Here is a 26,247-nt window from a genome sequence, read left to right on the forward strand (position 1 = left end):
CATACACAGAATATGCAAGTTGGTTATTTGCTTTAGACCTCCAGTTAACAGAAAATCTGCCCTCTATATTTTAGATGTCCTTTTTATTCTTACTAATTTCTATTTCTCAACATGTTGTGAACATCTCTACATCAATTTTAAAGCTGGTATTAGTTGCGAGTTAATTACACATTCAAGGTCAAACACACAAAGAAGGAAAACAGAAAGATGAAATGGAAGAACAACTCAACCAGCTTGCTCATGAGGACTAAAGAACCAGAAGGACTGAATGAATTTCTAAATAGTAAAGCAGGTATAGGAACAGTGTGTGTTCTGTTTTCTTAATCACTTACATGATCCTTTTGGCACATGAAGGATGTTCATCAAGCTCTAAGAGATCAGGTACCATGGTCAGTGGGCCAGTGATGTGTCTCCCTTGTCATCCCAAGCTCACAATTATGTCACCTCTCTACCTGGCCCCAGCCACCTCCCTTCAGCTGCACTGGGAGCCACCCTCTGCCTGCTCCTGGGCTAGCAGCAGGTGATGGCTCCCTTGCCTTTAACAATGTCTGCTTCTGTACATTTGAGATAGTTTGGTATGTTAAGAATTTATCCTTGGATATTTTCAAGCAGAATGATCAAAAGACTGTTTGCAATCTTGGAAAAATATCCCTACTACCCTTACTATAAAATTCAGCCTGTCCATCCACCTGCCACCAGGTCACTCCATGTGGTTCCCACTTCAAAGCCATTAAAAGCTTTTTGATGTAGTGGATGTGTTTAACCACAAATTTCAAAGCATATTTAAGTTAGAAACTCATTAGACTTGAGGAACTTTTAAGTGAAAATCACTAGGACCATATCTCATGTCATTGTAGCTAGGCTGAGATCAGGATCTTTAGTTTGGCAATGACAGAACAGTAAAAGGCAACTAATTGGGTAGGTGGTGTGGGGATTTGAAAATCTGATTGCTGTCACATACTGTAGCAAATCTAAGGAAAAACAGACATCTCAATTAAAGCAAATTCAGAAAAGTACCTAACTCCACTTGATTTTTCCCCCAATATAGATTTTTTTCCAATATGAAAACACTGGTTTTGAAATTTAAAATGAAAATTAGTTCTTACAGAAAAGTTTAAGAGGGTCTTTTAGATATCATCACACTTTTTTTTGTTACTTACATACTGAAGATTTTCAAATTCCACAGTAATACCCTATCCACCAAAATACATTTTCCCCCAAGTTTGTACAAGCTTTTCCAATTATTTTATTTTGTTTTAGGCAGACTTGGCATCTCTCATGAGCATTAGCAATAAATAGAAAGTGACCACTAACAATTTGTATCTATTCCAAACTTCTGCAAATTGAAAAATATTCACCTTTCTCCCACCAAACACAATGTAATAGCAGTCTAGACATCCCAATTTATGCAATTCAAATTATAAATTACACAACTGTGAGTGAAGAGCACTCACATCATAACACACAATTCATATAGAAGTCAACACACTATTCTCATCTATCAGAAATGAATTTAAAATAAGAAGATTAAGGTTGAAATTTCCAATAAGAATGCAATTTCTGGGAATTTATATTCAAGTGAAAATTATATACCTTAAGCAGAATAGAAAATAGCATAACAAAATTAGCTATGGTCTATGAGGTTATTGTATCACTTAGACTCAGATTTGACTACAGGATTAGTAAGATTATTCACCCCATTCTAGAGTGTTGGGTATGTACTTTTTAATATTGTTTCAAAGATCCTTAATAGAATATTATTTATTAACAATAGAACTGGTCCATTCAAATATCTGAAAGACAATTTAGAAAAAACTGTATTGAAGGAGAGATGCAAAATGCTATTGAATGCTTTCTTCACTATTTAACTTAGACTTCAGTTCGTCAGCTTAAAGCAAGCCCTTATGAAAGACAAATAATCTCATTACACATCTGATGTTCTTTGAAATTATAATTTCAAGCTTTTTAACTGCAACAGTAAATGCTAGAAAAATTACTTTAAAGTATGCATTTCTTATAAATTCACATGACTCCAGAACTGTATTTTCAAGAATATTAGGTACCAAAGGACAGAATGCAATTGGGAAAACCAGCCATACTGAACATAAAACACCACTGTTATCATAGTAACAAAGCATTTTACTAATCCATGTAAAATGCGATTTTTTTCTTGCAAGCAGCTTTGTAAAATCCTTCCATTTTATTTTGCATTAAAAATAAATATTCTCAAGAGCTTCCACCCGACTGACCTTAATAGAATTCCTGAGGAAAACCCTCTGATTTTCAATGTTGTATCTATCCTATGACTCACCTTGAATAAGGGTGACTGATTTTTCAGCTGCACATACAAGCCCTTAGCACATGACTCGCATCAAGTTACCAGCAGACAAGCAGCTAAATCTCCCCCCTGAGCACATAGGCTGAGAGCTGTGAGGGAGTGTTTATATATTCCAAGAGACGTCAGTTCCCTCTTTATCTTTCTGCCAGAAGAAAAAGTTAAGTTGTACTGCTGCTGGGGGAAGGGGTTATTTTTGCAGGCTGACTAAAAGCCACTACCTACATCTCGTGGTAATATACTTAGCAACTGCAACCTTTGTCCAGCTTTGATCCAAGTGAGTCAAAGGTCAAGGAGACAAAAGGGTAACTAACTTACTTAAATGGTTTCTGGTCACTTCTTCTTTCATATCCGCATATTTGTGCTTTACTGATCAAGATAGTGTATTTTCAAGTAATAAAAACTAGCAAATTTCAGAAATTTTCTGAAATATTTCCAATAGGTTATTTTTTTCAGGTATCAGATACAATATCCTTGTGAAGTGCTAAGGCTCTTCCTATTTTACTGGAAGGTCAATGAACATCATCCCAGAAGCTTCTTTTTCTGAGTGTACCTAAAAATAATTTCTTGTTACACTGACATCTTACCACACCATCACAGTGTCTAAATAATAACAGTCTGGCAAGCTTCTGCAGAAATATTTGATAAATATCTCTTTATCTGAAGTAAATTTAATGAATGGATTGTTTTAAAAGATTCTTCTGGCAGTAGCAAGAGGAAGTGACTTATTTTGCTTAATTGGGAGAGAGAAAATATTCCTAAAAAGAGATATTTAGGTCCAGACTTTCATAGTACAGCACGGAATAGTTTGCAATTCACAGGTTCAGTATTTTCTATCTGTTTTGACTGAGTGCTATCCTGTCATTTTGTGTTGCTCTACTTGGAAGTTTAGCTTTTGTGGAAAAATCTGCCTTTTTCTAATCTATTTCTCCTAAGCAAATCTAAGGTGGATGAAAATTAGGGAGTTTGAGGTTTTTACCTCCTAGTAGTGAAGGCAAAACTGAAAGTTAGTCTGGCCTTTTGAAAACAACTATTTGGGCAGTTTTCAGTACAAGGCTCACTGCCAGGGCAAATTTGTGCCCCTGAATAACTCCAGCTTCTCATCCTTGAAAAGTGCAGAAATGTTGTTTTCCTTTATTTTCTAATTGCAGAAGAATTTTAAACTGCTGAAAGTTAAGCAGTCCCCCACACTGTGCTTGCCATGAACTACTTTTATTGCCGTTAATTGTTTCTATTGTACATGTCCTCCTATGATGGTCTTCTGAGCATATTCTTGTTTGGGATCCTCCTCCCCTGCTGCCTGTGGAGATGTTCCCTGCCATGCTCCCTTTCTCTGTTTGCAGTGTGTGGGAGTCAGGGTGCAACCTTCATAAGGAAAATATTTACTGGGGGGTTTTTGTTGCAATCTGCTACTGTCAGTGTAATGATATTCACTTTTCAACATATGCATGCCGAGTTGTATCACCTAATGTTATGATTTACAATATCCTACTATCATCCATAGGCAAAATATCTTCTAGCAGCAGCACTTGGCAGTGAAATGAGAACTGCCTGGGTCAACTGCAGAAACCAGCTAAAAGGACTGGAAGCTGAGTAAGAAGCTGTAAACTTTTTAATGTCAGTCATTTCTGTTTCTTAAAAACAAATTTAAACCCTAAGTATTCAATGGTCCAGCCTCCTCTGGCTCCATATCAGAGTTCTGAGGTTGCAGAGGAGAAAGCAAAGACACACAGAGGAAGGACACAAAAACCAAACAATTGTGTACTTCTTCAGAATCCCCAGTGGTGCAACAACAGATAATCTGCTCCACAGGAAAAAGCTGTCAAAAAGGAGAAACAGAGTAAATTACACTCACACGCTTCATGAAGACATAGAAAACTGCAGGAAGCAGAAAAAGGGAAATGCTGTTGTTGTTTCCAAATGAAGTCCACATACATTTTTTGGAGTAAACATAGTACTGACAAAAAGTTGCTGAAGAGATGAGTGTGATTGTGACTTTTACACATATCTCATAGAAGGCCCTTTGGAAAACACTTTCTTTGGGGTGCTTTCCTATACGCCCTGAGATTCCTAAATAGATCATGTCTCCCTTTTCTTTTTTTTTTTAATATTAAAATCCATTCCATCAGAGATACCTTAATGGAACATATAATTTGGATTTTCAAGATGATTCCATAAACATTCCCACATTCCTATGGGAATTATTTGCTTGTACAGTATAGCAGAACATGAGTTTATATTCCTGTGTTTCCTAGTTATTACACTCAGAATTTTTCTTCAACTGCCTATCATGGAGCTTATAAAAAGCAGTGTTAACATTAATTCTTTGCAAATGTGGAAATGTTAGAATATGTTACATGATATTAGGAAGTAAATTAGATAGCTCCAGGAAAGTCTTGTCTGTGCTTTTGCACCATCTGAACCTTTTAAGGATATTAACTGTTAATAAACACCCAGAAAAATCTGTGTGCTAGTTGTTAGGTAAAATGCCAATCCCTGGGGCAAAAGATGAGGTTAATATTCTCAGCATCCAAAATGTGATGTTTTGTAAGCTTTTGGATGCTCTCCCTGGTTTTGAGACAAAGGTGAGAGGAATTATGTTTACCTCCTTTCCATGATAAGTTAATGCACAAATTTATTGTTTACTCAGGTTATTCTATTAGCATCATTTTATGTGGCTTCTATTGTCTCTACTGAAAATCCTGTTGTCACCACTCTGGTTTCTTCACAGGAAGTGGAAAAGTTTCACAGGAAGGGTTGTACCTGGCTCAGTAGTGAAAGATTAAATCATTAAACCTGCACCCCTCACTAAAAAACAAACCATATACACACATACCAAAAAAAAAAAAAAAAAAAAGAAAAAGAACCTGTGCTTCTGTTCCCAAATAAGCTATTTCTGATTCAACACACTCGTGTCCACCCATGTGCCCTTAGTTCTACTGAGAAGGAGAATGATGAAAATGAATCATCTGGAGAAGAAAAAAGAAAATATGGAGTATGCCACTGGGTGGGTAAGACTTCTGTCTCTCTACGTGCATTGGGGATACTAGAAGGCATTCCTTTTATAGGGAGAGAAATTTTGTACTCATGAAAGTTAATTATTTCCTAAGGAAATTAAAACTTTCTGTATATAACATCATCACATTGTACATGAGAAGCAGCACATGAGCTACCCACTCAGAACAGCTTCAATTTACTTCACTCCCACTTCACAAGAACCATCCTAGGGTGAGCATGGCCCATCTTCAGGTATTGCACATAAAGAACATGAATATATAACACACAGATTATAAAATAATAATACAGAACTAGTATTATTCCTGAATTTCATGTTCATTATTTCTGTCTCATCTATTCTCACAGTGACTGCTATTTTGTATCACCTCATTTTCCAAAAGCCACAGGACAGAATAGTTTTATAGATCAGTTCTCCTCACATAAAAACAAGGAAGAAAGATTATACTTTAGTTGCTTCAGTATCCTTTTACTATCTTATCTATATGGCTCTAAAATAAAAGAAAGGCATTGCTTCTTTTATTTTTTTTTCTTGTTTAAATTAATTGCAAATATTTGTTACCAATAAACTTACCCAGTTAAAAGCAGGCATCTGGCCTAAGGGAGACAAAATTGGTTTCCTTTCCTCTCTCTAGAGATGAATGAACATAACTCATCCCAAGTACTTCAAATCTTTTCTTATGCAAGAATATATAGAACCATGGAATCATTAGAGTTGGAAAAGACCTCCAGAATCATCAAGTCCAGTCTTTGTCCAAGTACCACCATGTTCACTAAACCATATCACAAAGTTCTACAGGTATTTATTTTTGAACAGCTCCAGGAAGTGCACATCTTTTAGAGGTACTGATATCTCCCCTTTAACTGCAGAGCATCTAAAGAACATACTTCAGCTATGCATCTAATGATTAGAATGTTAATATTAGAACAATTCCACGCAAAGTCCCCAAAAATACCTTTTATTTCCTTTCCACATACTGATGGTACCAGAACAGCTGGTTACAGCATAAGGTTCTGAAAAATGTGTACAATAAAAAATTCAAGAAGAAAACTTCAAATTATTAACCACCTGGCATTAATGGAAACTTTGGCCAAAGATTGCAGACATGGTATAGCACTTTTTTGCTCAGCTCACATCACAGATTTTACTGCAGGTGTGTTGGTCTTCAAGGATTGCCGAGTCATACTCAAACCACCCATATAAAGCATTATTCAACCTCCTGAAAAAAGATCCTCCCCAGCATGCATCAATACCTTATTTCTCCTTACAAGAGCTTGGAAGACTCTTCTTAAGAAAACTGCTGTGTAGCTCCTTCATTACCCACCAGAGACTCCCAGCTGCAGCTTTCCCAGCTCAGTTAAGTGTTGGGTCCTAAGGTGCTGTCCCTTGTGGGTCTCAATGTGTCCTGACAGTATGGAAAAACATCCTAAAATACCAGTGGCTCAAGCCAACTTGGCAGCAGTACAGTGGAAACAGTGTGATATATTTGGCTTCTGCCACTGATGAGTTCCTCCATCAAACTGTAATGAAGTTCTTTAAGGGGAAAATGGGTGATGGTAAAGCCAGCAATTGCTTCAGGCTTTTTCCCCTGGAGATACTTCTTTTGAGCTCTTCTTCACTGATTGTGGCATGCATAAACTGTTGCCTTTTTCAGTCCTCAAAATCACTTTTAAAGTTTGTTTTCAAGGGATTGTATCAGAGGGATTAGGTGAGGAAAACAGAGATAGACCAGACTCTGATTCTTCTACTCCTGTGGGTTCATGTGAGAGTAACTTGGAATATAGATAGGAAGGAACTTAGTACAACAGAATCCAATACAGAAACTGTAATATTATAACACAGACTACTTGTGAGTCTGGAACAGTGAAGGGCTATGAAAATCTCTTACTGAAAGGGTTGGGTTGGTCTATTGATGCTAGAGACATTTCTCACTTAAACCCAAGTATTGCCCCAAAAATTGTGATTCATCACCCAGTGTGCAGTGAGCCAACCCCACAGAGCCAATAACAGAGCCAAGCGCTTTGTTATTTCATATTTGCATACAGATGGGTGTTGTGTGGTAAATCCTCAAAGCTATCACCCCAAGTGAAAACAATAAAGGCTCTTCACATGCTGTTAATTTGTATATCTTCTGCTTATCAAATACAGTCAGTCTTTAGTATTTGGCAGTTTCTGAGTTGTGCTGAGCTGCCTTCTTGTCTTAGATGGCCTGGTACTCCTCAGAGTTCTATTATTGTCAGGCTGGATTTCTTAATTTCTTCTTATTTTGAAAGACCTGCAGTAGCAGATACTTCCTCTCAATCTTAGCATCTCCCCAGGGTCTATGATATTTGAATTGGGCCCTGAAATGTAATAAAGCAATGCTACTGAAAAAAAAAATTGTCTTAGACATCACAAGGAGGGCAGAGAGAGGAGTCTCCAATGGCAGGAGAAAAACATTTTCAAGCAAACATCTTCTGAAAGTCAGGATAAATTTAATGAATCTTGTCCCTATTTGGATATATTCTACTTCTTGCAAAACTCTTCTCCTTAGATCAGAAGTCACAGAATAATGGAGTAATTCTAAAATCTTTCATTGGTGCAATACCTGGTTGAGAAATAGTCACCACAATGAATCATCCCAGACAATGTCAGTGGTTTTGAACAATGACTGGCCAGTCCTTATGTTAGTTTTTGCCTACCAGCTACACTGTAATTTTGTCTCTGTAATAATTAAGAACAACAAATGTACAGGGCTTTTTCCCAATTGAGAAGACCTAAGTTTAAGGTCAACTTCTTGGTGATTTCTCAAGTACTGAAGACCTGTCAAATGACAGATACCCTTATCTTTCAGTTTCCAGACATGGAGACATGTCCTTGGTTTGAACAACATACAGAAGATCTTCCCTGGGGCTTCAGTCCAGCCTAAAACACCAAAGCCAAACCATGAGCCAGGAAAAGCCCTGCTCCTCAGCAGGCCAGCACGAGAAGAAAGTTTTACTGAAGCTACCCCTGGGGCAGCTGCCAACTCCACTTAGGAAATCAGAATCTGTGGCTGGAATAGAGAAAAACTACTTTTAACGCAAAAAAGGATTCCCCCCTCCTTTTATTCATATTTTTCTTGAGAAGATATTTAATTACATCAAAAAAAGAATCACATGTAATTCACACACTTACAAAAAACCAAAACCCCAACACTGAAAAATAAAATTACCCTTGCCACAGGAGATCCCTTGGCAGCAGCTGAAGATCTAAATAGATTATGAAAAATTGTGTAATATCACAGTGTATTGAGAAATACTAACACCTGTGAAGAACAGACCAGTAGAAAAAATATTAGCAGTGATTTCTGTGCACTAGCAGTAAATTAATGAGGGAAATAATATATACCCTGAACTTCTCTGATCATATAATTCTCAATCCTAAAATATGGCATTAAACTTACAGATGAAAACATTTTACAGAAATATGCATACAACTATCAGTTACAGAAAAAAAACCCCGTAGTTCCAAAATACTGTAATTTAATGCAACCCCCTTATATTTATGTTTGTTTTCCTGGATGAGCCAATTATACAAATGTTTTTGCAGTATCACTTGAGGACAGAAAAGAAAAACAACCCAAGATAAGCAAGTATGGACTACACATTTTTATGAGTAGGGTATTTTTGCCAAGTAAAAAAAAAAATCACTGAGTAAACATAGCTATTGTGTCAATGTCAAGAAAATAAATCACTAAAATAACATATGATTATATTGTATTTATTAGGTTGATTTCAGGACTTCCATATAAAAATTAATTTATATTACATCAGCATATTTATTGCACATAAATTATAGTTTTTTACAACTACACAGAAATGCATAGCTATGCTTTTTCCCTTAAAATAATAATGATACAATTCTCATAAATAATAATTATTGCAGTATCTTTCATATGTTCTTTTACATCACGGTGGTTAAAGGTATACAGCCATAAACTTGATATCTCTGTTCATGTTTTTTAGAACATATGCATTTAGTTGTTTATATAATAGACATATGCAAGATAATGTTTAACAGGCAAATTGTTAATATAATACATTGGTTGCAGTTAAAGTTTCAATATATTTATTTCTAATTGCAATGCACAGTGAAAACTAGTAATATACACAATATTATCAAGACATGCAAGTGAAATAATTTGATTACTGGTATATTTAGTCTTTATAAATTTTAGTGAATGGACTTTTCTTGGATTTATAAACAGTCAAGAAATAGAGGCTGAATAACTAGCAGTTAGGAGCATTTTGCAGGTTTTAGGATGCAATAACTCAATTATGAGAAGTAAGTTTTAGTTAACTTTAAGTAAATTATATTTATAAAATATCCAGCTGTGTGCTCAAATCTGCCTCTAGCCCAGGACCAAGGTCACATACCTGCATGGAGGGAGAGCTGCTCTCACAACTCTTGCCACAAGGAACTGCAGAGGTGCAGAAGAGCCTGAAAACTTATCTCCCTATTTACAGAAAATTAGAGCTGCTGCAGCAACCCTAAGTAACCCTGCTGCCCTGTGCCCCACCGGACACACTGGCTGGACTTTTATCAGCCACAAAGAGAAACAGAAAGCTGCACAGAGCAACAGTTTAAGCTTCCTTGTGGGTAAACTGTCTCAAGTGATAAAGATTTATGATAGCTGTGAGCCCAAGATAGTACCCCCTTCACACTTACGCTTTTCAAGAAAGACCAATACTGAGAAATCCTTTCAGGGCCACCCTTCGCCTCTGATCCCCTGAGCCTCTGCGATAGCCCAGCATTTGGAGGCCATGTATCAGGTCCCAGTTGCCAATCCAGAACAAGTTTAATTGACTTTGCAGTGACCCTTTGCAAACATGGTCTAATCCCATTTAATCCCCACAAAGTACTGGAAGCCAGGTAATACGTGTCATGTTAGAGATAATTCTTCAGATTTGGGCTTATTATATTTATTTACACAAAGCATAGAGGATGCTTTGTGTAAATAAATCACAGGTCAGGATGAGGGATCCCAGCTGTGAGTACAGCTGTTCAAATTCATGGGACTTTTTCTAACCTTTCCACAGGCTTTTCTTCAGAAATTGGTTGTCTAAATAAACATCTGAGCCAAGTAGCAGAGCTATTGCCTCCTCTTCCTGTCTTTTTGGATCTTTGCTAAATCCTTTTATCATAGCAGGGCTGATACTTTTCTAAAATTATTTAATTATTAATAATTAATCACTGTATTTTTTTTTTATTTGAACAGCCTATAGAGGACCTCCTTCCAGAAAGTTACAGCAAATATCAACAGTTACCAGGATGTCTGCCAAGTGCTTTCATAAATAAGATAATAGCTGTTCCAGAGGATTATCAGGACCCTGGAGGTGAGTCATTATGACAGGTGCTATAAAACTCCATGGCATTCACCTCTTAACCTGGCTTTCTATGAAATCTTTGCTCCTCTACAGATAAACAGAAAATCAGGTGACAAGGAAAAGGTAGGAATAAAAAAGTACTCCTGAAATTTGCATTATTCTGGATATTTTCTCTTATGGATATTATTCTCATATGTAAATGCTATTATTCTACCTTTGGTCTTCTTGGAGTCCTGTTGATTGCTTCCTGTGCACCTTCCACAGCTGCAGCCTCCTGCTTGTTGCCAGACTTCTGCTTTCCTTTCTACATGTGTTTCCTTTTACTCCTGTTTCCCTCTCTGAGAATCTCCTCCCGCCTCCAGCTCTATGTGTTTCTCACTTTCCACCCTATCATCTCAGCTGTCACTCCTCCACAAAGCATCTCCCCTAGTTTGTCTCCTCCCTCCTTGGACTATCCCCTAGGTTTTTTCCCTGCTCTTCCAGAATTTACTGCTTTCCATCAATTCTGTCCTTGTTCCTTGGCATTAACATTTATTTTTCACCAATCTCCCTTGATAGTTTTTTCTTTCTTCTATTTTTCTTCTTCTTCCTCTATATGAAGTTCTGGTATATAACCTTCTTACACTATCACTTAATCAAAAAGCTGGTTGCAAATGAAAACCGCATTTATCAGTGTTCTTTGGCAAACAGAGAAGTCTTACCTAAAAAGGCTTATGAATAATAATTTAAGACTTGTAACTTAGTACTGTATTCTTGTTTGTGTTCCTTCCTAAAGCCTTGAAACAGTAAAGACTACAGTGTTTGTACCCATTATCTATTTTCTGCCCAGCTGTCATTCAGCACTCTTTTTGAAGTCCTCCCACTTCTAAGAAAATTAATACTGAGCAGCTTCAGGCATTCACAAAGCAGCAGGAAAAGAAAAGAGAAAAGAGAAAAGAGAAAAGGAAAAGAAAAGAAAAGAAAAGAGAAAAGAAAAGAAAAGAAAAGAAAAGAAAAGAAAAGAAAAGAAAAGAAAAGAGAAAAGAAAAATATTTCTCCCCCTCTTACCCGCACCAGAAGTGGGAGAGGATCAGATGAGGCTGGGAACAGCTCAGTTTTCTGAATATAGTGCCAGGCAGGTTCAGTGGCAAAGCAGGCATACTGGGCTACCAAAACCAGTGCTGTGCCCTTCCATCCAACCCACAACAGCTAGAAAGGAAGTGGGATGTACCAGTCATCTCTTTCTTATGATTTGAGAAGTCAGAGCACTCATTGCTGTTCAGTATTTAAAAAAAAAAAAAATCCTTAAAATTATATAGGATAAAGATTACAGAATTGTAAACATGTCGTCACAACATGAAACACCCCAGGCATGTTTGTGGCAAAGCACACACCCACTGTATAATTATACTCAGGCTTCTCTGTTTTAGGCAAAAAGTAACAATAGTCACTTATCAGATTCTCAAAATGGTGTTGGAGAGGATTCAGCAGGACACTCCCAAGACTTTCTGGGTAGTAGCAGCCATAGGATTACAGACACATAAATACTTAGTCCCTCCAGTTTCTGAAAGCTATTTCTTCCATGCTCCACTCTACTCTATTAGTGGTTTCCTAGTTAGTTTTTTGCCAGTCTATCTCTGACAATTCCTTTTCTCACTCAGCAATTCTAACTCAGAGTTCTCCTCCTTCCCCCAAATCTCACTACCAGGCTGTCTGCTCACCTATTCTCAGAGGATAAATCTTGACTATACTAGAATAGTATCTCTAAAAGTCTTGTGTGCTCATTTTAGCGTTTCACATTCATGCAATGGGGAAGTTTGTGGGGTTTTTTTTCTGCTGCACTTCTGAATGTGAAACTGCTTTAACAGCAGTTACACGTTCTAGGTCTTACTGAAATTGTATTTTGTGAAGACTGTGTGACCAAGGGAGCATTCTGGTATCTTGGTCAAACAGAAACCATGGACACCAATCAGCTGATATCCGTGCTACCAGGATATCTATGCTGCCTCTGACTGTAGTTTAATGTGCCTGTGGTTCTAATGCACACTGCCTGAATAATGTGTGCACATTCCAGTAACATGTATGGGTCTCCTTGAAACAACTGCAGTGGAGATGGTTTTTCACAGCTTCCCAACAGCATTCATGGCAGACAGTTTGCATCCATTTGCCCTTTTGAAGAACATACTAAAAGACACAGCAGATCCTGGTATTTTGATTCTTCATCTGCATGTAATGAGAAGAATTTTTCTTGGCATGACAGGCATATGTTGACTCATGAGCTGGTGAGGGTTGTGAGAAGATTATTTTCTTGAACAGTAAACATGAGGGCATATTTCCCTGTGGATAGTTTACTTTCTTTTGAGCTAGTAAAATGTGAAATCCCTTCCCTCTGAGGTCAATAATATAATATTCCATTTTTGACCAACTAATTATGCTTTCATGTACACATGAATATACATGCGGGTGCCTTGTTTCAATTTTAAAGAATCTGCCTGAAACTTAGTCCCAAGCTGAGCTTTTTTTGCCTCTGGGAACCTTGCCTATTTCCCTTTTCCACCATGCAAGCACCCTGCAAAATACTACCTTTTCCTTGGAAAATTCCATGTGTGTCTCACTGAAATGCGTGTGGCTGGGAGGACTTGTGCCTGCCTTTGAAATTGTGTTGTGGTTCCTTGCAGAGTCATACTTTTCATACCTTCCAGGTTCCTCACCTGAAGACCATGGCAGGAATACAGACCCATTCCTTTGGCATGTTGCCATGCTTGGTGGACTGCTTTAAGTGAGGTACTTTCTGGGGTGCTGCAGGTCTTTTTGATGTGGCTACTGCATTTCTATGTAATCTTCCCTGTCTTATGATCAAATTTATCCATGAACAGATCCCCACTTCTACAGCTATCCCTCCTCTGAGTACCACTTCCATACTTCATGTTTCATTCACTGTATACCCGGTGTGTATCAAGCTTCTGAAGGAATCTCATTATTTCAGAAATATCTCCTACTCAAACTCTTGAGGTCTTAGAAGGGAGCAGAAACAAAATTATAATGTAAGCTTTTTCTGACTCTTTCTAATCATAATTTTTAAATTGAGACTTATTTGATGTGGTGATTTATTTCTCTGAAAAGAGTTTAGTCCTGAAAAATTGGCTGTAGTTAGTGAGACTTGATTCAATGACTAGAATTTAAGCAGCCTATGAGCGTTGTCCCTGGGTTTTACTCAGAGTGAATTTCATCACAGTTAAAAGAGCTCATATGACCCTTTATTAAATAATTACAGCATAAATTGCAATATTCTAGCAAATTCACTAAGTTTTTATTCTCATTATTTTTTATGTTCTTTATTCCACTGCGTTGCAATTAGTGAAATTAATTTAACACACAATTGATTAACAACTAGAACTTTTCAAATATTCTGTGCTCCCAATGCATAAAACCTAGGCTTCCTGGAGTGCAGATGGAATTCCAATCAGTGGTTTGTGTCAAGTGGTTTTAAAAACACCTAATGAAGCCTTCATATGAATTAAACATTTATGACTCAAAATCAATTAATGACTCGGATATAAATTAGTTCACTATTAAGGTTTAGCAAGGAACATGCTAACCTAGACAGATCACACAATGATGAGTGATATTAACAAAGAAATATTACAGTGACAAATATTTGACATTTATATCTGTCATAACGTATCTCTAATAAAATGAAAAAATGAGATATATTAAGTATGTCATGTTCCTTTTCAGAAACTACAACAGCATTATGCTGTATATTACATGAGCAATTGATACTTCATATAAAACAGTGGGCTAGCAAGATGATTTTTCCAAATGAAAAATCAAAATAGTTCATGAAAAGTTCAGGGGGTCAGTCTCTGACATGACAAATAGATTTTTACAGAGTTTATCAAGTGTAGAGCCCTTGAAAGTAGTGCTCTATCTGCTTTTTTGTCAACAGAGAGCCTAACAAAGTAATTAATAAAAATGTAAAAATAAATTTATACACTGCTACTTCTTTTATACATGTTCCAAAGTTAAAAGTTAGTCTGAGCTTAGAAACTACAAAGTGAGGTATTTCCTTGTTTAAAGGCAGCCTGTCCCTGCCGGATTAGCTCAGGTAATTAATTATTGAGTGTTCACAGAGTCCCTGCAGAGCCTGGGGGCAGCTGGTGCCAAGCCGAGGTGGTGAGACTGGAAACTCCTGTGGTGCAAAAGCAAAACGTCAGAGGAGGATTTTTAACTCCTCCTGCTGCCTACACACCTGGAATTAGTGACAGCTGTTGTACCTTTCTCTGGCTGAGCCATTCAGATGTAGAAGCCAGACCAAGTGACAGGTCACAGGAATCCAGAAGTATTTACATTATTGAAGTAATGAAGTTATATAAATCTAAGGCAGTGGCAAAGCAGAACCTCCATGGTTTTATTTAAATTTTCAGAGATAAAGCCTGTTTATTTCCATGCATTATTTCAGTCTCAGCATGTCTGAAAACAATGTTTCTCCACTATTTCTGAAATGCAAACACTGCAATATGCTAATGTACATGAATCCTAAAAATGTTGTTCTCAGAAGTCACAAATTGTACTGGATGCCTTGAAATTTATAGTGCTGATTTAGAAGATTGCTGTTTGTCCTTTGAAAAACCAGATACCTTTCAATTGAAATTTCTATGTTCCTCAAAACAGAGAAATTAGCTTTGCCAAAAAACTTTTAAAATAAGAAATTACTGGATACTTAAATAATGAGTGTGTTTTGTTTGTTTATACAGTGTTTACACAGTGAAAAATAAAGTTGTTTTAGATTGCTTCAGTCTTGCCAAGTAGCAACTGCTATAGTCATTAAAAAAAGGAAAAAAATAAATCCCAAACCCCAGATCCAGATTGCTCAGGTGGATAGTTCTCTGCTATCTTTTAAAACATAAGTAAAAAGACTTTCTGTCTGGTTTTTAGAATTTGACTCAGAATTTTTTCCGTCAGGATCAGTGGGAATGTTCCCAGCAGAGCACTCCCTGTGCCTAGCTCCTCTCCTACTGCAAAGATTCTTAAGATTTGTTTTTCATCTCAGGACACTTCGATTAGCTTTCATTTCTTTGACCTCCCACTTGTATTTTCCAAACAGAAGTGCTGTCTGTAAAACACCTTCTGATGAAAATGTAAGGCTGAACATACCTTATGTCATTTGAACAAGTGTTGGCTTCCAGTTTTAGCCAGTGTTCTTCAGCACAACTTCCCTGGAATATCTGTTTATGAATTCTTAAAAATCAGGCCACAGGTGTTCTACCAGAGGCTACTATTAACTTTAATACCTTAATTCATTAATTTACTAAATAAAATTCCTAAGCTTTAATATAAAGGCTGTCAGCCTCACCAAACTGGTTGTTACACTTCTGAAGTAAAGGATCCTTTGATAAGGTGCATGAATGCCTGGACTGCTCTTCCTTCCGTAAGGCAGTGTTTCCCTGTGAATTGAGCAGTGGCAAGAAATTAATCTATTTCTATCTTTAGAAATAAACATTCTGTTATTTCAACATTTTCAAACTGAAAAGGATAATTGAAGTTTTATGCGATATGCAGTCTTTCTAATTAATAAGTGAAATGATCCTAAGTAAAAATTTGTGTTCAAAATCAACTGATACTTGTATTATTATCAAGATCAGAATGCAGAATCAGTCTTCAGAGCAGACTGAAAATGTGTCTTGTGCTCAAGGACCTCCTGCCCTACTGAGCAGCTGTAACAAGAACTGATTGGTGTTAAGTTAGGAAGATTCTGAACAAAATGTCACAAGAATTGCTTCTTGCACTTTGTGATGACTTGGAATCACACATGCACTTTGCTTCTCTAATGGCTCTGGCAGTAATTATGGGAAGAATAGCAACTATGCCAGAAAGTAAGAGCACAAGAGCAAGGAACATATTGGGACTGAGACAGATCTTGACATTGCATAAGCCAGATGCATGCCAAGTGACTACTCAGAGGCCAGTAGCCCAAAGATACTTGGCTTCTCTGTTCACTTTTAATCACTCTGTTCCAAACACGTATAAACAATACCTAATTGTAGGAAAGCTTGAAGGCAATTTTTAAATTCACGGAGCATGTAAAAGGGTAGAGGAAGCTGTCATGTTAATAATAGCGAGCAAGACTTAAGAAGTACTATCTGAACAGCCTCAAGGGACTTGACAGCAAATTGACTAACAACTCTCAAGCATAAGTATGCTGTGGAGTGAAAGTAGGAGAAAAGTAAAGCTTCAAAAGAGATGCTAAAAATAACTCAGAAAAAACCCCTAAGTGTGGGAGGCTGACTCTAGCTGGACACTGTGTACCCACCAAGTTGCTCTATCACTCCCCTCCTCAACTGGACGGGGGAGGAAAATGCATTGAAAAGCTCATGCTTTGTGATAAGGACAGGGAAAGATCATCCTCCAGTTACTGTCACAGGCAAAATAGATTCAGCTTAGGGAAATTAATTTACTTTATTGCCAATTAGGCAGCGTAGAATAATGATAAACAAAATCACATCTGAAAACAGCTTCCTAGACACATCTTTCACTCCAAACTCTTCCACCTCCTCAGTGGCACAGGGGGATGGATGGGGGCTGTGGTCAGTTCATCACATGCTGTCTCTCCAACTCCTTCCTCCACAAGGGCAGGACTCCTCACACTCTTCTCCTGCTCCAGCATGGGATCCCTCCCAGGCCAGACAGTCCTCCATGAACTCCTCCAGCATGAAGGAGGACATCCTTCCTCACCATGGTCTTCATCGTGTGCTGCAGGCAAATCTCTTCTCTGGCACTTGGAGCACCTCCTCACCCTCCTTCTGCGCTCACTTTGGTGTCTGCAGGGCTGTTCTCTCACATGTTCTCACTGCTGTCCCTCCCACCTGCTGCACAGATATGATACCACCATCTCTGATGGGCTTGGTGCTGGCCAGGTGCTGGTGACAGTGACAGGTCCCTCTTGGGGCCAGCTGCAGCTGACTGTGCCAGATATGAGGACAGTTTCTGACAGCTTGTCTGAGATGCTACACTTGCAGCCTTCACCCCCTGGCTACCAAAACCTTGCCATATAATCCCAGTATAGGAAGGAAAGAAAAAAAAAAAGAAATAAAAAAAAAATATTGGACACGCATGGAATAATAAAACATCAGGAATACTTTGGGTAGCTTTGACTCTTACAAAATCAGCATTTCCCAACAGAGTCATCATTTCCCTGTCAAGCTTACAATATTTGGGATGGTATGACTCAATTGTAGAGTCAAGTTTTAGCAAGAGCACTTCAGCTTTCATTTCTGAGGAAAAGTAGAGCTGCAGCAAAAAACTGGAGAAAAAAAAATTGCAGTGAATCCAGTCTCCTAATTCTAACAAGGTTAATTTAGGGTTTCCAAGGGCTGTGGTGGTCTTGTGTGTGTTGAAAATTTCCAAATTTTGCAAAAATGTATCATCGTTTAGGGAGAATTCTAGTGGCTGTATTTTAAATATTGGAATACATCATTACTACAAAATTCTTGAGGGCAAATAATATTTTTTAAAGATATTTTCTCTTTCTTTAATTATGGTAACAATTTAAGAGCTATACTCACAAAGGATTCCAATCTTTACGGATTTTTAGTAAAGAAATAAAAAGAAAATTACATGAGTCAGTGCTGTCTCAGGAGTTTTCAAATAAAGCATGTATTTTTACTTAAAATACATTATTACAGACTTGCAAAAAGCGCCTGGAGAGGCAGATTTTCTACTTTGGTTTTGTTAATGATCTGTTACATTTCAGTGGGGGTTCTGTGTTTCAGCTCCTTTTTTTAACTCAGAATACATTTGGACACCACTTCTGAATGTCCTCAAAAATGAACTCTTTTTTCCTACAGTTTCTAAACAACACAAATGCAGGAAATTGTTATAAGAAATGTTCTAAAAACAGCATTGTTTTAATGGATGAACATATGGATTTAATGGATTCTTCTAATCCTGAACTGATTTTCAGGTAATAATCTAAGAGAAAAAATAAGGAAATGTTCTGGAATATACATCTGTATCAGTAGCATCTAAGGAACCAGTTATTCCTTTAAAAGAATCTGAATGAAAGTGAATTAAGTGAAATAAACCCCCATTGCTTGTAAGAAAAATGTCCTGTAGTGATTCCACAGTGCCACAGGATTTCTCTGCAGAGAAAAGTACGTGAACAAAACAAGGAAGGCAATCTTTAATCATGAATCTGACAGGCCTGACCTTGTACACGTAGTTAGGATGAGATCGAGTCCAAGAGAGGATTTCTCAATTGCTTTGTTTCATGCATTGCTATTTTGGTGTCTCATCATCCATCTAGCAATTAAAAATTCTGTCACAATGCAGCCTAAATTAGTAATTACTTCATACCACATAGGTGTTTTAACACTGGCCTATTTAAAAACAATAATTCAACAGCAACTGAAGGCTTGATGGAAAAACAAAGCCATAAATGCAGTAGTTGCAGTCGAGTAGTACAGTGTAGTATATTAGTCCTTCTAATAGCAATAAAACTGTTTTCAAGAAGTATTTAATTATACTTTATTAAGCAAGAGCATAGATGTATTACCACAAGGCAGTTCACAATAATTTTTATGACAATACAATAGATCGCAGGCTCTTGAAAAGGTGAGGTTGCATTCATGTGTGATAAATAGACTCATGTAGGTTTTCATTGCAAATCGTGGGTTTTTTTGCTGAGGGACAAGACAATCAACAGGATTTTGAGGTCATAATTTTGCCATATCATGAGAGCTTCTAATAGTATCTGGTTTCCTGACATGCCACAATCATCATCACTTTTTTCAGGCTTCCTATTGTGTTTGTTCAGTTAAAATAAGGCTTATCTGAACTTCTCAATGATATTAAATATCTTATTCTGCTCCACGGTTTTGACATTGGTCATTTTTCCTCTTATACCAAGTCATGCCTTAATTTACACAGAAAAGTTGGGCTGAACTGACATCTCTGACTGATAACTGCAGATCCCGACCTTCCTTCCTTGCCCTCCACTTCAGCACTCCTGTTTTGAGTGATTTCCTGATAGCTGCTGTGAAGAAACCACTGGAGTAAGTGAGGCTGGGCTGATGGGAATGAAAACTGAGTTAATAAAATTGTTTTGCTGTTCTGTGTACTTCATTAATATTTGGAGAAAGCTGAAAGCTCAATTACGTAACTTATGGTTGAAGAGTCTGCTCTGTGTTCAGATGTGATTGGTAAAGAGAAACAGATGTATTTTTACTTCAGCAAGAACTTTGGGCAATTGCTGAAATTAAAATTTTTATCTGGGGTGTTTAATTTGCAATTTCTATGCTAAATTATACAAAACCAAATCCAAATACTGTTTATACAGATCAAGTGCTGTGTCCAGTTTGGTCCCCTCAGTTTAGGAAGGACGTTGAGACACTTGAGCATCCAGAGGAAGCAACGAGGCTGGGGAGGGGCTGGGAACACAAACCCTGTGAGGAACGGCTGAGAGTGTTTATCCTGGAGAAAAAGAGACTCAGGGTGTCCTCATCACTCTCTGCAGCTCCCTGAAAGGTGGCTGTGCTCAGGTGGGGTTGGTCTCTTTCTCCAGGCAGCACTGACAGAATTAGAGGACACAGTCTCAAGCTGTGTGAGGAGAGGCCCAGCTACAAAGCAAGATATAAAAAATTCACTGTACTTCAGCGCTATTAGAGTAATATAGACACACCAGCATGGATCTTTACAGAACCTTAATTAAACAAACAAAAAGAAATCCTCAGTTTTTACACAAAAGTTCAGTGGTTTTTCCATGAAAGAAGCTGGCTGCTATGAGGAGAGATCTGGGAGGGAAGAACTTCACAAAAAAAATTAAGAGGAATGGAAACTCACAGCAATGTGAAAGTGGAAAACGTTTCGTAAGATGGTAAAAATAATCAGCCATCTGTTAGTAACCACATCTTCTTCTGACAAGGTGAAGTCCCTCACAGCTACTCTAAAATCTTGGATTCTTCTCTTCAATACATTTTGAGTTGGATTTATGATGTTTAAGTCCTGCTGTTCCACTGTGTGGTGTTTTGGACAGCAAAGGAGTGAAATGAGAGAGAATCTGAACCCTGCTCTCCAGCCCCTACCTCTGCATTCCTAACCACAAGACTCCTGCACAAAATGAAAGTACTTTTTCCAAGAGTTCATCGCTCCATCACCTGTGCTCAAGTTCATCCCATCCACTAAAGCCAGCATGATGAATCCCACTCCTAAAGCCTATTCTGGAGCCTGGAAACATCAGAGTTTTGTTTATAATCTGGTCTATGTCAGAACTGCTTCTCATACCTCTTATGTTTCTTCTTAATTTCTCACTTAAAATTTAAGTAGCTTAAGTTGAGAAGAACTGTATTTCATTTGTTAAATAGTTTGAATTTTTAGAAGTATGACCATGTTTTTGAATATCCAATCTTCCAGGTCTGTGTGCAAACATTAACCCCACAGTCTGCAGTCAGTACACAGAAAATGTCTTTTTAATTTGAAGTTGGGAGGTGATATGAACTCTGTTCTGACATAACTCAAGGAAATAGGCAATAAGGAAGAATTAATAAATGCCTCCCTTTTGTCAAGAAAAGTCATGCCTCAGAGTTTTCTTTGAAGAAGCAAGCAACAGCAGACATAGGAATACTGGTGTTAGTTACTTTGGTTTGAAAAGATTGTTTAAATCAGCCATCCACCAAATACTGTTGAAGAAAGTAAAATGGAAAAGCTCAAGATGGAAAATCCCTGAATGAACAAAGACCTGTACAAAAGATGGGCAACAGACCTCAATCACCTTTTTTTTATGTCAATCTTTAATTTTTTCATCCTTATGAAAATTAGGCATATCATGTAATACCAAGAAATCTGACTGATTCTGACCCCTGAAATTAAACTGAACAAAATGAACTTTCTGTTCCTCAGCTATGTTCCACTTCCAGATATTTTGAGGGAAATGGCATGGTTCTGGGGAACAGAGTTGTAGTTCTAGGGGTAGACAGGAGACAGTGGATAGCAAGATAACCTTTGGAAATTCTTTATTTGTCCCTTTTGTTCACATGTTCCACTGCTGACAATTTTGCAGGCATATGTTTTTTTCCTTTTGTTATTTCAGCTCATTTCAGTTTGGAGCAGTCTGAAGAGTAGCTTGAGTAGGCAAAATTGTGATATACAAATATTTGGCAGGGTAGATGTATGTAGATGTCCCTACTGCTGCACTCCGATGTCGATTTGTTGTGTAGGTGTACTTCTTTTCATGTATGTAGTGAATAAGGAATCTCTATCCCCAGAGGCTGTGGCAGGTACATTCAAACTGATTAATTAAAGGAGTCATAAAAAGTTTCTTCATGAACACAGTCGAATGAAAGTTGAGTATCCTCCTTGTTTGAATATATATTTGAATTTAAATTACAAAACAAGCCATGCGAGTATCTTAATATTGGAGTATTTTTTTTTCACTTTTACAGGTTTGTTGGGTTTTTTTAAGGGACTAATTGTAAATAGCCAAGGATCTTCAAGCTCTGAGAGTGTGGCTTTTGTGATGAATTTTACACTTCATTTCCTATTGAGAATTTCTCAGAAGTGGAAGAGAAAAATCCTACAAAAAGGAGTGAGATATTCAGAAAATATTCTGGCAGCATTCCAACAACCATTAAAATTTGTAAACAACACCCACCAATTCATTTTCTATTTTCTAACATTATTTTACCTTTAAGAGAAAAAAGATATTTAATTTAAAATAGATTCCTCTTCTATGAAACTAATAGTTCTCTTTCTGTATCCAACGATTAGTTTTGTCTTTTATTAATAACCATTTATACTGCCTTTCCTATCAGCCTTGATCTTTTAGATTTCTTTCTACAAAGAAATCTGTGTTTCCCCAAGGCCATTCTTATTTTCTTCTCAATAGCATATTGTTGTAATATTTTCAATGTCCTTGTGGGAAATAGAAAAGGTATAAAATTCTGAGAAAGTTGTGTGAAAGCAAATCTCTGGATGGAGAAATGCAAGATTGCTGAAGATGTAAGGACAAGAAACAACTGCTGTGGTTCAAAACAAGCAAAAAAGGGTGCCTTAGACAAACAAAAAAGCAATATACTAGGTAAATTTTATTAATATAGCCTTGTTTAGAAAGCTTATAATGCTGTTTTGCTAAATAAGTAAAAATGCACTGTAGTAGAACTATGTAATGCGAAGTAGCCTGTATATGACAAAGTCATTAAAAGGATTTCTTTAAAGTTGAATCAAGAGGGGGAATTGTGGGGAATAGAGAAGGTATAAAACTCTTACAAAGCTGTGTGAAAGCAAATCTCAGGATGGAGAAATGCAAGAATGCCGAAGATTCAAGGACAACAAATAGGGCTGTGAGCTGTGTAGAGACAGGCCTCAGGAAAATATGTTAAACAAGATAGTAGGAATAGGTAAGTTTGATAATGAAGTTTTATCCATTGTTCTAAGCTATGATAAACAAGCACTGTTCAAAACAAGATGTATGTGTGGCTTTATTAATTGGCCAGAGCAAACACTTGTCAGCTTTTAATATTATTCTGTTGGCTAAAAAGTTGTTACAGACTTTGTAACAAAGAGAACTGTGTCTGCTGTTGTAAAGAGCTGAAGCTGTTTCATCTCCCTTGCTTAGTTCTCTAAAATGAGAGTGATGATTGTGATGAAATAAAGCTCCAAGACAGCTGCTTCAGCATTCCTGTCCTGTTGTTTGTGTACATAGATATGTGTAAATGTAAGATAAGAGAAAAAATATATCCCAGGAAAAAACAGCAATCTTCTTTAGTATTGTAGTATCATTCCCCTTGTCCTCTTTGTCTCCTTCCTGGTATGGTATTTTGTCACCTGTACTGACCTCAGCCAATCACTAAGTTCTCACAGTCATGCTTCCCTTAGTTTTAATTCCTAAAAAGAATAATTGCAGGATTTCTGACCAAGATAACTGACTGAGATATCAATCCTTGAAATGCAGGGTGCAGATAATACAGCATGGACACAGAAAATGCAGTGTGGTGACAGGATCACCAGAAGCTCTTTCAGACCCTGGTTGTGCAAAAATCCCCTGGACCTTTCCCACTAGAACATCTTCTCCCACTTGTCATCTTTTGCCTTAGAGCTACTTGTTGCCCAATACTCCGATTCTTAATCTGATCCCAGAAATGTCAAATAAGCATCAGAAGGATCAAAGAGGGAAAGAAGTACTAAAGAAAGGAGTGCCAGTGTGAGGTACATAAGAGGGTACAAAATTGGCTCGGTTTCAAGAGAGACTTCCCTAGGCTGTGGAAGATCTGATTAAGTTCCAGATTTTTCATCCAATTTCTTAATTGTCACTTTCAAGTTACTTAACTCCATACCTTTATAACTCCCCTAAGTGTTGCAAGACTTTGAAATAATTTTTAAACCTCTCACATAATTCCTAATGTGGAACATGCATCCTTTGTACAAAGCATGGACAAGGGAACAGCTGCATTGCTTACCCAGAGAGGAAAAGCAAACCAAGGGTCTATATGTTAGATACATTCCTCATTCATCACAGGATGTTTAGCTAAGAACTCTCAGCTATGGAGATGGACTCCTTCTAAGTGGAATTGCTTGACCCATCACCCCCATTTCAATATTTGAATTGATATTTCCCCACCTACCTCTGAATGACAGGTCTTTTGCCATAATGCTGCTCAGGGGACACTTAAAGGATCAACGTGTTGATGTTTTTTCCTACCTGATTCACCAAGCAGGGCTCCACCTCGTATGTCAGCACTTCCAGTAGTTTCACTGACAACCTGTGTGTCTGTTTAGAGCAGGAGGGGTAGCCTGGGCTCCGTGAGTGTGGGCACTGACTGTCCATGTGTAGCACTTCACAGCTCCTTGACTGTTTTGAACCACTCAACTGTCTCTGGATATAGGAGAATCAGTGTTGCTCAGCCTCAGTACTCCTCACTTGGTTATTGTACCATCTTATTTTGCAGTATCAACAAAGTCCTAGAATTAGGTTAATGGCATTTTTTTAGGATGCTTGTAATGTCTAAAGGTTAAAGGTACCTAAAGTATCTCTAACGTAGCTAAATTTATCTCGCTTGCAGAAAGTCAGAGAAACAATTCAGATCTTTGGAAATAAGTCTTCTTCTGCTCTCTATATAGTCCAGGGGGAAGCTGAGCTGTCTACCTCCCTAATCTCACTGAATCTACTAATTAACCGGATTTGTTCCCCAAATCCTCTGGGGTGTGATTGTCTACCTCACGCTATCACTGAGGATAAATGTATATGTAGGTGTAACAAGCAGAGTGACTGGGATTAGAGCAAAGTGTGTAGGTAAGGATGAGATATTGTAACTGCTGGCAGTGAGGCCAGGGCTCTTACTCTGTGCCTTCACCAAGTTCAAATGCCACTGGGATCTTCTTGCCTGTGTGAGGGACTCATCCTAATATTCCATTTAATTTAATTTAATTTATTTCATTTCATTTCATTTTCTTTAGTGCCAAAATTATCTCTTTCCCTTCACAGAGCTGGAGCACAAGATTCTCTCTTGTTTTTTTTTTTTCCTTAAAGCATGCATGGCCTAAGTGGTTCTTACAATATATAATAATAATAGTTAAAAACAAAAGAAAAGAAAAAGGAGTGTAATCACACTAATTAAAAATAAGTACTTACTATAATTATTCCTTAAGAAAATACCCTTCAGTGTTCCTAATTTGCACAAATGTTGGTTGCACCATATTTGCACAAAATATTCTTTAATTAGCACAATGCTCCCTAATCCAGAATTGCAGGGTGTGGACCAAATATTCCACACAGGCCAGGTTGCATGTTCTGGACCTTTACCACCTTCAAAGCATCATCTTGGCAAATGGTGCAGAATGTGCAATACTGATTCAGCTCTTTGGAGGACAGTGAAAATCCCCATTGTTTTGTTGAGGATTTTTGATTTTAATTTTACAAATTTTTCCTTTATTTTTCATAAACTGCACCAATGCCTACAGCTGAATTCACAAATGGCAACTGGCAACCTGGCACTTTTTAGGGCAATGTTTAAGCTCTGGAAATCTTGAAAGAACACAGTAATTACCCGTGTCATGATTTCCAGGGAGATGGCATCCCTAAGGCCTCTTGTGTGGAATTACTTTTTTCATAAAGTTTCATTAATTTTGTCATTCTGACACAGAGTTTTAAAGTAGAAAGTTGCATAAATCAAGGACCAATATTTAAGCACTGAGGCTGAAAATCTTCTACGTCCAGTGCCACAGATTCTAATTTGTCTTGACTTTTGAGAGTCAAGTCAATAAAATTGACTGATATAAAAAAAAAAAAAGCATTTTGAGGAGGGTTAGAAAAGTGACTTGACATAGCCACTATGTAAATTGCTCTGTTTCATAATTAATTATCTCTTATTACCCATATGCATAAACTATAATATTTGTGATCCCCAAAAAACTTCAAATCATAACCAATACAAATTATTTTGCAAGTTTTAAAATATACTTTGAGTGCTTATGGATCATCCCTGAGTTTCTGCTAGATTAAACAGACAAAACAGTTAAATCCTGTGCACTGCTGACATGACTGTTTCATGTGTGCTGTTAACAAATATGGGACTTAA

General features: G+C 37.4%; 1 protein-coding gene across 6 annotated transcripts in view; it reads right to left on the reverse strand.

Moving 5' to 3' along the window:
• CD36 (CD36 molecule) overlaps positions 1-11,845 on the reverse strand; it is a 36,492-nt gene extending 24,647 nt beyond the window's left edge. For 2 of the 6 annotated variants that reach the window (XM_033059139.2, XM_033059135.2), the window contains exon 1: positions 10,914-11,080. The gene's annotated coding sequence lies outside the window, so the exon portion shown is untranslated. Of the gene's footprint in view, positions 1-2,311; positions 2,399-9,748; positions 9,818-10,040; positions 10,103-10,913; positions 11,081-11,746 lie in introns of those variants that run through there. The other 4 variants (XM_033059138.2, XM_033059140.2, XM_033059137.2 and 1 more) reach the window with 4 other exon arrangements.
• Positions 11,846-26,247: the final 14,402 nt, after the last annotated feature.

Source organism: Catharus ustulatus, chromosome 4, assembly GCF_009819885.2.
Source record: "Catharus ustulatus isolate bCatUst1 chromosome 4, bCatUst1.pri.v2, whole genome shotgun sequence".
NCBI lineage: Eukaryota > Metazoa > Chordata > Aves > Passeriformes > Turdidae > Catharus > Catharus ustulatus.